The 12,994-nt window shown below is 38.7% G+C and overlaps 1 pseudogene; it reads left to right on the top strand.

The window, feature by feature from the left end:
* Positions 1-10,825: 10,825 nt before the first annotated feature.
* Positions 10,826-11,163, top strand: LOC116073657 (annotated as a pseudogene).
* The last annotated feature ends 1,831 nt before the right edge of the window (positions 11,164-12,994 follow it).

The raw sequence follows: 12,994 nt of genomic DNA, 5'->3' as shown, positions 1-12,994 counted from the left end.
TATATATATATATATATATATATATATATATATATATATATATATATACAAGGCATGAATATTTAGAAAAGCATTCTACTGAAAAGAATACAATACATTTAATTTTAAATCTTTCACATATATAATTCACATGTATAGGTTACCTTTCCCTTCACATTTTGGTAGGCATCTGTTTAGTTATGAAGTTATTTGAAGTTCACTAGCACATTTCACTTTAGTAAAATTTATTATTATAATGGCATCTTCTTGTGAATGGTTTGGGAAAATATGTGACCCTATAACTTAAGAAGTGGAAAATTTCACACCCTAATTTGGAATTTATACTCAGTTTTAGAATATGACTTACCTATTTTTAGAAAAGAACATTGTGGAACCCACACAGAACTTATTAATGCTTTTTTGGTCAAAATATGAGTAACCTATCCCTGTGCACACCCATCAACCTAGTTTCCAGGATTCACAGCCACATGGATTCATTTTGATTAAGATTCCAAGGCTGTCGTAGGACAGGGGCAGATGATCAGTGAGGAGGAATCAAACAGAGGTCTGGCTCCACATCATAGCTGAAGATGAGAAATACACACATTGTCCCAAGTGAGAAATGCTGCAGTTACCAAGCACTTCTGCATGAGCCTAGCAGATCGGATGGGGTGGAGGTCAACTGGAAAGTCAGGGAATTGTGTTATAGAGCTCTCTTGTGATCTGAGGAAGCTTAAGAAAGGACCCTGGGTTTATACTTTTGTTAAGTAAAATTCCTAGACACAAGATAGAAAGTAGTAATTGGCATATACTTTTAAAGGTCAAAATTGAGACTGAATGGATCCTATAGGAGAAATGAAAATATAATGCTCCAGATATCAAATATTTTCTTGAACAGAGTTAGGAGATGGAAGCTTTGTTATTACGCACTTAACACACAATTGATGATCACAATGAGAAGCAAATCTATATTTACTTACCAACAACTTCCCCTCTGACATGAACATGCTGTGATACCATTTGGGGGATTCTGAGAGTTGGGGAAATTAAGTAATTTGTTTGTTATTCAACTCAGTAATGCATACAAATATATGCTTTCAGTCTCAATATTTATTACATTCTTAAAAAAACATCATGAAACACACAAAAGAAAAAAATCCTACCTCTGAACTTTTATCTAGATTGATAGAAAATTCATTTGTAGCTTTGAGCAATTGAAAAAAAAATAAAAACAAACAAAAAAAAAAACCAAAAGCAACAACAATGAAAACATGTGTGAATGCATTGGGGGAAGTATAAACTCTAATGTAATGGAAATATCCTTATCTAACTGAATGTTAATTTTTGTTCTTAAATCACATGTTTGCAAAGTGGGTGGTTTTTAATTTTGCAGGGTCAGGTACCTATTAAGGGTACAACCATGACATTTGTTCAGTCAGTATTTGTCTACCAACAATGTGATGTATTTGAAATAATATATATTTACCAATCTAGCAATATTTGTTCTCATATTCACAGATAAATGTAGTTTTCATCTTTCATTGTGGAAACCTTCTTTGCAGAACATGGAGACCATTACAGAAAGCTACAACTGATCAAAATGCAGAGTAGTGGAACCCATTCCCAAGTAATACAACACAGCTCTTACACTTAAGACTCAGACAGAGAAATGGATACAGAAAATGTGCTACACAATGGAATACTACTCAGCTATTAAAAACAACGATTTCATGAAATCCTTAGGCAAATGGATAGAACTAGAAAATATCATCCTGAGAGAGGTAACCCAGTCACAAAAGAACACACATGGTATGCACTCTCTGATAAGTGGATATTAGTCCAGGAGCTCAGAATACCCAAGATACAATTCAAAGACCATATAAAGTTCAAGAAGAAGGAAGACCAAAGTGTGGATACTTCAGTGCTTCTTAGAAGGGAGAACAAAGTACCAATGGGAAGAGATACAGAGGCAAAGTGTGGAGCAGAGACTGAAGAAAAGGCTATCCAGAGACTGCCCCACCTAGGATCCATCCCATATACAGCCATCAAACCCAGACATTACTGTGGATGCCAGCTAGTGCTTGCTGATAGGAGCCTGATATAGTTGTCTCCTGAGAGGCTCTGTCAGTGCCTGACAAATACAAAGGTAGATGCTCTCAGCCAACCATTGAACTGAGCACAAGGTCCCCAATGGAGGAGATAGAAAAAGGCCTCAAGGAGCTGAAGGGGTTTTCAGTCCCATAGGAAGAACAACAATGTCAACCAACCAGTACCCCCAGAGTTTCCAGGGACTAAACCACCAACCAAAGATTATATATGGAGTGACCCATGGCTCCAGCTGCATATGTACCAGAGGATGGCCTTGTTGGTCATTAATGGGAGGAGAGACCCTTGGTCCTATGAAGGCTCAATCCCCAGTGTAGGGAGGGGAATGCCATGACAGGGAAGCAGGAGTGGGTGGGTTGGTGAGCAGGGGGAGGCCAGATGGGATAGGGGCTTTTCTCAGAGGGGAAACCAGGAATGGGGATAACATTTGAAATGTAAATAAAGAACACATCTAATAAAAAATATACTCAAGAGTTCACCATGTAAGAGGAGATAGAAATGTAAGAACCAGTCGAATAAGGAATTTTCCCTGAGATTTTGTCTCCTAGGAATGCCAGAAGGTATACCTAAAAAGCTTCACTATCCTGGCTTCCTAAACATGACCTGGATAAAGCCAACAGCAATACATCTGCTAGCATGGATGGGTTGTGAGGGCAGGAGAAACTAAGAGGATTCGACTCTACACAAAAGACCACAGACGTTGTGTAGGAATGCTGAGAGAGGGAGGAATAATCTCCCCAGGGAACAGCACACCAAATGGTTGTCCAATGCTAAATGGTCAAGCCTGAAGACATACATACAAATACCATACAGACTGAGGCTGTAATCATGTTTTTACATCTGTATACTCATATACGTATGTGACAATTATTACAGGAAAAAGTCATTAATTTGAAAGAGGTAAAGTGAGGAAGGGGTAAGAGACTGGGAAGGGGGAAGTGATGTAATTATAATATAATCTCAAACTATAAAAATATTTAATGAAAATCAGATTCATTTTAGTGTTTGCAAAAAACAAACAAACAACAACCTAATAAAATAACAAACAACAAAAACTCCACAAACATACAGAAAGTAAACAAAATAGCACCTCACTGTTATGAATCACCAAAGGAGCTACAGAGAGAATTAAAGTCAAAGTGACTGTTAATTGCACATGAAATAAACAAAAAAGAAGCGGCACTCAAAGTAAAATTTCTTCAGATAGGTCTTTTAGAAACATTTTGGCCAGCTCCTCAAACTGAAGCAGTTTCTCATGCTGGCCAGACTCTAGAAGTGATTTCCATGTCTGATGAAATTATTCTTTTATTTCCCATACACTGTACAATCAAAACACCCTACTACTTTTTAAGGCTCAGTACACTTCATTTTCATACTGGCAAAAAAAGAGGAAAAGAGAAATGCTTGTTCCAATGGAACAGTGAGCAGTGAAAGAGTGAGAACACCATTATCACACACACACACACACACACACACACACACACACACACACACATAGTGGGGAGTATATTTTACAGGATTGTTCTTAGCTGTTGTTGGTCATATCTATGTAAGACTTCACACCTACCATTTCTTAAAGTTAGGTATGTATGCAGCAGAAAAGTATCAGGAGGATTACCTTCAAATTTCTGCCTGTTCTTTGCACATCTTCTGACTTTATTCTCAGTTCCTCATGAAGAATCACTGTTCAATTTTACTTTGACAGCCTGCTTGTGGAAATACTTCACTAGTGGCTTATTACTGCCTTTCTGCACAATGAGCATAGCAGCCTGTGTCCCCCCTCAAAAGCACACACACACACACACACACACACACACACACACACACATACACACACTTACACACACATACACAAACACACACACATATACACACTTACACACATACACACATACATACACACTTACACACATACACACATGTACATACACACACACATACACACACATGCATGCATATACACACTTACACACACATACACACATACACACATATACACACATACACAAACACACACATATACACACTTACACACACATACACACATACGCATACTTACACACATACACACGCATACACAAACACACACATATACACACTTACACACAAATACACACACATACACACACATACACACACATACACATACTTACACACACATACACACATATACACACATACACAAACACACACACACATATACACACACATATACACACATACATACACACTTACACACACACACACACATACACACACACACCATTCTCTTTCTCTTCCTCCATATAGTAGTTCAGTTGGCCAGCAAAAAATGAACTCCCTGGTGCGTGTGTGTGTGTGTGTGTGTGTGTGTGTGTGTGTATGTGCTTGTGCTTGTATGCTTTTGTTTTGTTTTGTTTTAGCATTTTAAACTGATGTCTCATTCTGGATTGTAAATATTTTATACCACTTGTTGGTGAAGACCTGTTATTTCCAAAATAATTAGAAAAAGCCTCTGAGGCTGTAGCTGCCACTTTATTGATGGCTATGGGTTGTCTTGTCTGCAGAGTCTAGAGTCCTGGGCATCGAAAACACCGGCACCTCAGAATTAACCTTCCTTAAAATGGGATCTTTGTAAAGTTATAATAACATAATTCTGTTGGATCCCAACACAGCATTATTAGTACTCTTTAAAAAAATCAACACATAGACATGTCATCATGCTAGGAGAACACCAAATGAATGCAAAGGGAGTAAACAGATGTTGAAAAACTAATACTAATACTTCCATCTCAGACTGTTAGCCCCAGAGCTGTGACACAAAACAATGAGTTGCTTAAGTCAAGAGTATGTAAGATTCTGTTTTAGAAGCATGGTGGCCTAGAGGCATGGTGGTATACCTCTAATCCCCACCCTTGGGGAGCTGAGGCAGGCAAATCTCTGTGAGTCTGAAGCAGACTTGGTCTACATGGTAAATTCATAGTGAGACCCATTGCAAAAAACAAAACCAAAAATCAAATCCATAAAAACAACCCCCCTACCCCAAACAAAAAGCAAAAAACCTGCACCTTTCTTTCTGTGGGCTTTTGCTTAGTTACCATATCCCATTATGTAGTTTTAAACTCCTGCACATGTCTACGTGGCTAACCAGTCTCAAATCTTACATTTTAAAAACAATACTTTTATTAATTCCTTGAGAAATTTATACAATGTATTTTAATTATATTTTTCCTCCCATCTTTTTCCATATCCACTTTCTCCATCCTTAACTTGCCTGCCCAGTCAATTCTGAGTTTCAGTCACCCCAGCTCCCCCCACTAAACCTGCTCTGGGTGTACTCAGTGCACTAGAGGTCCATTCCCTGAAGTAAGCTAATGCTTGCTTTCCCAGAAGCTAATGGATGCCCACTGCTCCTCAGATAGTGATGGGTTTGAGTCTACCCCCTGGCCTGTGCGCTGGTGTTTTGTCTGGGTTGAGCTTAGGTAGGTCTTACACAAGTTGTCACAATCGCTCTGAGTCTATAAGTGCAACTGCCCTGTTGTGCTGGCAAAGTTTGTTTTCTTGAAGGATGGAAGGAAGGAGAAAATTTAGATCCTTATCGGTTTTAAAACCATCATCCAGTGTCTTTTAAGAAAGTTATGAGGTTTGTGCTCATCACTAAACGTTGACTAAATGGAAAGAGCTAGGTTTGTATTGTGACGTGTGCAGTGACATGTGGTGAACTGTGTGGTGACTAGTGTAGTGAGTGACTCAGGATGGCTTTCAAACCATTCTCTTTTTCTTTTTGCATTTGATCCTTTTTTTTTTCCTGCTTAAAAAATGTCATTCACCAAACCAGCTCAGTCTCTGGGGTGTTTTAGTTATCCTAAGGTAGGGTTTCTGAAATAAGTTTACAACTTATACTTTGGTTTATTTGGAATTTTCCAAATACTGAACAAAAAAGGGTTTAATGAAGTTCAAATCTTTTATCACTGAGTAAAAGCTTTGTTAATAGAAATACCTAAGATTGAAGTTAAAAACTTTTCAAAGATCCAAATTGGTATTTCTAGACTGAATTAAAATAATATGATAAATTTGTTTTACTTCAAAATACATCTATGATAATATAGCTATAGAAAAATGGAACACAAATTTTTTGTTAAAATTATTACTTTTACAAAATATAATCTCAAACTTGGAACCAAAATTAAATCAATCTATCTTTCTCTCTCTCTTCTTCTCCCTCCCTCCCTCTCTTCTTCCCTACCTCTCTCTTTCTCCTTCCTCCTTCTTTTTATCAGCACTTCTCTCCAACCCTTTCTTCTCTCTCTTCCTTTTCCTATTGCTATTTAATAGCTGTGCTTCTGTACACCAAGTAGATTCTATAAACTACACTTTTTTTGAAGGCACAGTTCTGCATAGATAGCAAGAACCCCCAGCTCCTTCTGTCACTTCTTCCTGTGGAGGAGGAGAAGGATGCTTTTTGTTTGCCAGCACTCGTCCCACTCTAGATGCTGTGTGTCTAGCCCTGGTAACATTTGTTGGTAACAGCTCACTCACTTTGTCAAATTGAGATATTGACTCTACATAGAAGCAAGTTTTTAACTTTCACTTTGTGATCCTTACTTAAATTATTTTTACATGGAGAAACCAGTTCACATACTTCCTTTAACATAACCCTCCCACACACTTGTGGTTTTTAGAATGAATATAAACTCTTCCATTTGTCATTGAAGTGAAAACTGAGTGGTTTTACCAAATGACGTTTTTAGGTCTATGTAGTTTAATGACACAATAATTAGTGGTAAAAGTAATGAAGCCAAATATGCAAATACCAGCATCCTATTTTTGACTGTATAGACTCCCTACTCAACTTGATTCCTGCATATTCACTCTCTTTTCATCTACTGGAGACTCGTTTTCTTAGGCAACACAAATTCTGCTCACAAGATGGCACAGGGAAAGATTTAATAGAGGAAATTTGTTGAGAGAGTGAAGTAGAGACTTGCCCTGAAATTTCACTGTTCATAGAGTGACCAGTCTAGCAAAAGTTCGGCTCAGACCCCAAATTGAAGAGTTGACAGTTTACTCTCAAAATCCATTTGTGTGTGGCATTTTCTAAATTGAGGGCCTTTGGTTAATTAATAAGGTGGGCTGAACTGGTAACTTCTGTGTCTTGCTGATCTTTGTACTGGAAACTTGAAGGTGAAGTGGGAACAAAGAAAGGACAGAAAAGGGAAGAAACCGCAGATGCACACACAAAGTAGCTAGGGTCCGGTAGTGTGTTCACTCTAATGAAGGGCACCTACTATGCAACCCAGAGCCTCTGTGCTCACTCTGTACAACACAAGGAGGAGGAGTCAGCTACTCTTCAATAGCTCTGTATGGTGGCACTCTCAAGGTCGTAGTCATCCTGACAATGTCTGTCAACATCCCCATACTGAGCCAATTCCCTGAGCCTGACTTGGGGAAAAATTTGTCGTTTCATAGATCTGAGAATACTGGGGCCTTTGACATGACTGCATCTGTGCCTATAACAGACATTCGCTTAGAATTTTATCCACTCCCTACTGGTTACAAGACAAAAGGAGAACAAGGCATCGGTGATGGGCTCAGCAATGGCAGAGGTGTCTGCTGCAGAGGATCCTAGCAGCCACAGTGATACAGATGAGAAGGAGCTGAATTGCTTCAGACAGTGGCCAGATGAGGGGGTAACAGGGTAACAGACATAAAGAGAGGCAACACAGTTGAGTGGTGAGAGGAAGAAGAAGACTCAAGATCTAAAAAACTAGGGAAGGAGAGCGAGCCCTGGTGACTAGAAGGGTCCTAGCAACTTAAAGCTCCAGAAGCCGTGGATCCTAATACCCTAAGCCCCAGAGCTATGGATTAACCACTGTCAAATGTTGAGGGTACAAACATCCTGGCCTGAGAGCTCTCACACTGTTACTGTAGGACTAAGTGTTCCAGTACCCCAGGCTTGTACAAGAGCCCGCCGCTTCTTGTTTAACCTACTGCTGCCATAGCTACTACCATAAGTCAAGGACTCTTTTTAAAAGCTGCCAAGATCGGGGGTCATTGTCAGCTCAGGTTCAGAACACTAAGACTCCATTCCAGCTAAGTACGTGTTCTGGTATAGACACTAGTCAATCAAAGCTAGACATTGGTCAGCGAGGCTGGGAGAGAATGTATTAAACAAGACCGGTGGTCCCCCTGATAATCATCTCTAATATGGGGACATCTCTAAATGGTGATTTCTGACTTCAAAGGTGATTTCAGCTCATTCCTTCTCTGACCAAACCAGCCCCTGGCCATGCTCTTGATGCAGATATTTGAGTAAACCCACTGGCTCAAAGTTTATAAAAATCCAGAAATCAGGGCAGAGTTTATTCCTATGGCAGACAAATTTATTTATGGAAAAGGGTAAAACTGACTCAGAGGTGCCTAGAAAGAAAACTCAGTTATTGCCATCTCAAAGATGGTGTTTTTATGCTGTGTTTTCAGAGTTTGACATTCAGACAAACTTCTGAATTTACCAAAACAGTATCATGCGGTGATGTTCAGGTTTGTGGTAAAATTAGAAGTAATGTGGGCCTGTCCCTAGGAATTTTTATTAACAAATAAATTGTTAAGGGGTGTGTACTGGTTTCTTTGAGCAGGCTCCTGGTTCCCATTCCTAGCACTTACCTGTACACGCTCCAGGTTCCCTCTTTTTCTGAGAGGCATACTCTCCACTACTATGTGATTTGATTAGCTTGTGAGATTATTTTGCAATTCCAAGGGAAGTAGTTTTTCATAATTTATATGCTGTTTTAATATTTAAGTTTTTCCAACATAATGACAAATTGACATTTTGTGTGACCAGACTTCTGCCATTGGAAGCAAATATATAGGGTAGTCTACTAATTAATTTTACATTTCTATTACAATGGAAACTCACATAAGTCATAAAGCATAGTTGTAAATTGAGGCATAATTTAAAAGAAATCAGCAGTCCCATGGATGATTGAAATGATTCTAAACAATTTGTTAATATTTTCTCTGAAAAAAATGTGAAAAGTGCATGTATGCCAACTTCTGAGTTTTCTAAACTTAGGGGAAATAATTTACATACTTTTCAGTAATATAACAAATTCCTAGGGCATGTGTACTCACTGTTAGGGTATTTTATGTACATTATGCACTGAGATAATGTTTTATAATCTGTGAGGAGGGGCTTGAGGCTAAACCTTCCTCAGACACAATTTATTTTTCTGACTTACTTTAAGTATATCATTAAAAAAAAAAAAAAACAAAGAATCAAAAGCCATTGCAAAGCAAAGTTACCTCTACTTTTAAGGAACATTTCCTAAGGGGGGACTACTCAGAGAGCCAGTATGTGGGTACACTGTAGTCATATCTCTTCACAAAAGTAATGTTTATTTATTTATTTATTTAGTTAGTTAGTTAGTTTTGGTCAAGCAAAGTTGAACAGAAGTTAAGACTTTGCCTTTTTGTTCAGCTCCAGCTTTAACTCAGAATTTGCCCCTGGGGAATTAAATGTGCGTCACAGATATGCAGCCACTGGGTGTTAGTTATATGTTTTTTTGTCTGGTGTGGGCTAAAGTGTATCTCCACAAATTCTTATGTTGAATTCTTAATCATAAAATACTATATTTGGAATAGGCTTTAAAGACTTAGTGAGGTTGCTTTAGGTCACAAAAACAAACCCCTTGTGTGACAGGACTAGTGTCCTTAAAAGAATATGGAAAAGCACCGGAAACTGCAGCGTCCATGTTTAGGGGTGAAAGGCCACATTTGATTAGTCAGAAAATGATTGTTTCAAAGCAGGAATAAACACTCCACATCTCTCTCTCTCTCTCTCTCTCTCTGTCTGTCTCTCTCTCTCTCTCTCTGCAAACTGTCTGTTTCTGCCCAGGTCTATGGATATATCTATAGATATTTATAGTACGGTATATTGCTCCATGGACGTGATGAACTGAATGCCATTGGGATAAATCAAGCACAGAAGAAAACGATGCAGATATGAGCCTTGATAAACAGAGGTAAAGTGTGAACCTGTTGTCATAGAATACAACATCCTACTTTACACTGAGGAAAATTTTTGTAAGTAGAAGGGTCATGATCTAAAATAAAGACTAAGAATGTATTAACAAATATATAAACTTGCTACACCATCATTTACTGTTATTGTCAACTACAACTACATTAACTTCATTTAAGGGAGGCACATGAATAATGTATCCTGCATTATGTGTCTTGGTGTATAATGTTATTATTGCTACAATGTTACTAGGCATTTGGACCATTCGAGTCCATTGCAATCTCACTGTATCATCATCATGCATGTAGTCTGCCAATATGTAGTTATCATGTGGCACAGGACTCTATTTTGTTTGTTTGTTTGTTTGTTTGTTTGTTTTTTTCAAGACAGGGTTTCTCTGTGTTGCCCTGACTGTCCTGGAACTCACTCTGTAGACCAGGCTGGCCTTGAACTCAGAAATCCACCTGTCTCTGCCTCCCAAGTGCTAGGATTAAAGGTGTGTGCCACCATTGTCCTGCTAGGACTCTATTTAATACATGTTGAGAAAATAAGTAATAATTACTTGCTTTCAAAAGGAATATAAAATATGGATGTTTATTTGAATGACTTTGTAAATAAAAAAAGATTTTGTTCATCATATATGGTATTACCTATTTAATAGTGAAAATGATTTATAATTTAAAAACCAGATAGTTATTTTATTATTCTATACACTCTTTTTGGTAAGAACTACCCCAAAAGATGCGCCATGGCTTTGGTAATGACTGGCTGTCATCTGCTGCTGCACCTTCCCTAGGAGCTCCCTGCAGCTGGCTGACCACTGCTTCAGTAATCAAAAATGCAGACCAGTCAGAAGTGATGCAACAGGACTTAGTGGAGCGCACGACCCAGACATAGAAGTACAGTATAGAAAAGGATTGTGCGGCCTGTATCAAGGAGGAGTTTGACAAGACATACAACCCCGCCTAGCACTGAATTGTGAGGCGGAACTTCCCAGTAGTTATGTGACACACGAAACCAAACACTTCATCTACTTCTTCCTGGGTCAGGTGGCCATTGTTCTGTTCAAATCTGGTTAAAAGCATGGACTGTGCCAAACACCCAGTGATCCATCCAAAAACAAGGACTGCACCCGAAGTTCCAAACACCAGCGACTGAGTCTTCAGCCTTGCTAGGGGAACGCCCCGTTTGAATTTGTTGTGTTTTGTACAGGGCATCATTCACTGTATAAATAGGTGGATATAAAAATTAGTAAAATGACTTATATTAGTATTTATTTTCTAGTACGTACTTCTGTAACTCATTTTTTTTCTCCTCTAGGTCACTCCTTTAAAAATAAATCTGTTGGAGATAAAAAAATTAACTGCCCCCAAACAAGCATTTAAATAAAATTTTATTCTGTCATGTCTTTAAATCTGCCAATAATCAAAAAGGAGTTATAATTTCTTACCATGAGAAAGACCATCAGGAAGAATCCTGTGCATTTTTATAGTTAGGCAAATACATGTCCTTGACTTACTGCATAGTACAGCTGAGAGCCCTTCCTTTGAAAACTCCGTGGTTGCCACACTGGGTCACACATAGGTCCTAGTCCTCGTGTGGGTATGGGACTTACAAGCAATTTGAACTGTTTGTTCACACATGGTTTAAAGAGCTACAGGAACACAGAATGAAGTGGCTCCAGACCACAGGTATTTGGTAATCTCTTAAAACAGATTTACCAATGGGTATTTCTCAATTTCTTCTTGTTTTTTTCCAGAGCAACTGTTTGCTTCTATGTGCCCAATAACATTTAATTTTGCTTACTAATTTGTCCTTTTGGGGAGATCACTATGTTAGCCACCGTGAAGAATTATAAAGGAAATCAGATTTCCAAATTTTATATTGAAGACACGCACACATTTTCAGAAAACCTTCCTCAAATTCTACTGACTGAATGTGAAGGAATAGAGAAAGAGTGACTGGCAAAGGACATATCTCAATAAAATGGAGAGCAGGACATGAGTGCATAACTAAGGTAGGGAGCTGCCTGTATTTTATTCTTGTAAGGTTTAAGTCTATGACTTCAGGAATATATTAATTTTTTTATCATGAAATCTGGCTCTTATCTTCCCAAATAGTCAGTTAAATGAAAAGCACATAATTCCCTGGTTATCCTTTCTTCAGTCATGAAAGTTTGGATTTGAATCTACCTGTGGTTTCCAACCCCCCTTTTGCTTGGGAGCGACTTGGCTTTCATATGCAGCCCTGACTGGACACCCGCTGTGTGGAACCCTGACTGCTGCTCCTTAGATCAAAGACTGAGCAGGTCTCATGTTTATGTTAAACGTTTGCTGGATTTTCCTTTCAAGATCTTCCTCCGCTCTGGTGTTAATGGATCTTCTTGTGTTTATGTTAGATGGGCAGGTTTCGATTTCCTCTGGGTCTGGTTCCTAAGCGTAACTATAAATACTGAGTGAATTACAGTAAAGCTCTCTCTCTCTTATCACATCTACCTGGCTTCATCTGTGTCTTTCCTTATTAACCGTTTGCCTTCCCAGGACTCATTTAACCCAGTTCGTGAATACCCACGGAGGAAGGAGGAAGGAGACCGCGGGACGGTCCCCTTCATCTACCCAAGGGGGTCACTGAGTCCACTAACAGTAAAGGTGCTGTACAAGCCATCAGAGTTTAAAACTGACCACCTCTACAGTCTTTTTCTGCACTGCCTCTATGCTTGCTTAAGTCTACTAGTCTGTGAGGCCTCTGTAAATTCTTAGGGAACAGTGTTGAGTAACAGCTGACTCTTCTGAGAAGGCAATGGTGTTTATTCTGCTATGATGATTGTTTTTGGAAGCAGAGGAGTCTCGTGTGTGTGTGTGTGTGTGTGTGTGTGTGTGTGTGTGTGTGTGTGTGTGTGTGTGTGTGTGT

Source organism: Mastomys coucha, unplaced genomic scaffold, assembly GCF_008632895.1.
Source record: "Mastomys coucha isolate ucsf_1 unplaced genomic scaffold, UCSF_Mcou_1 pScaffold23, whole genome shotgun sequence".
Classification (NCBI taxonomy): Eukaryota; Metazoa; Chordata; class Mammalia; order Rodentia; family Muridae; genus Mastomys; species Mastomys coucha.
The sequence above is the reverse complement of the archived record's forward strand: the minus strand, read 5'-3'. Positions and strand labels throughout refer to the sequence as shown.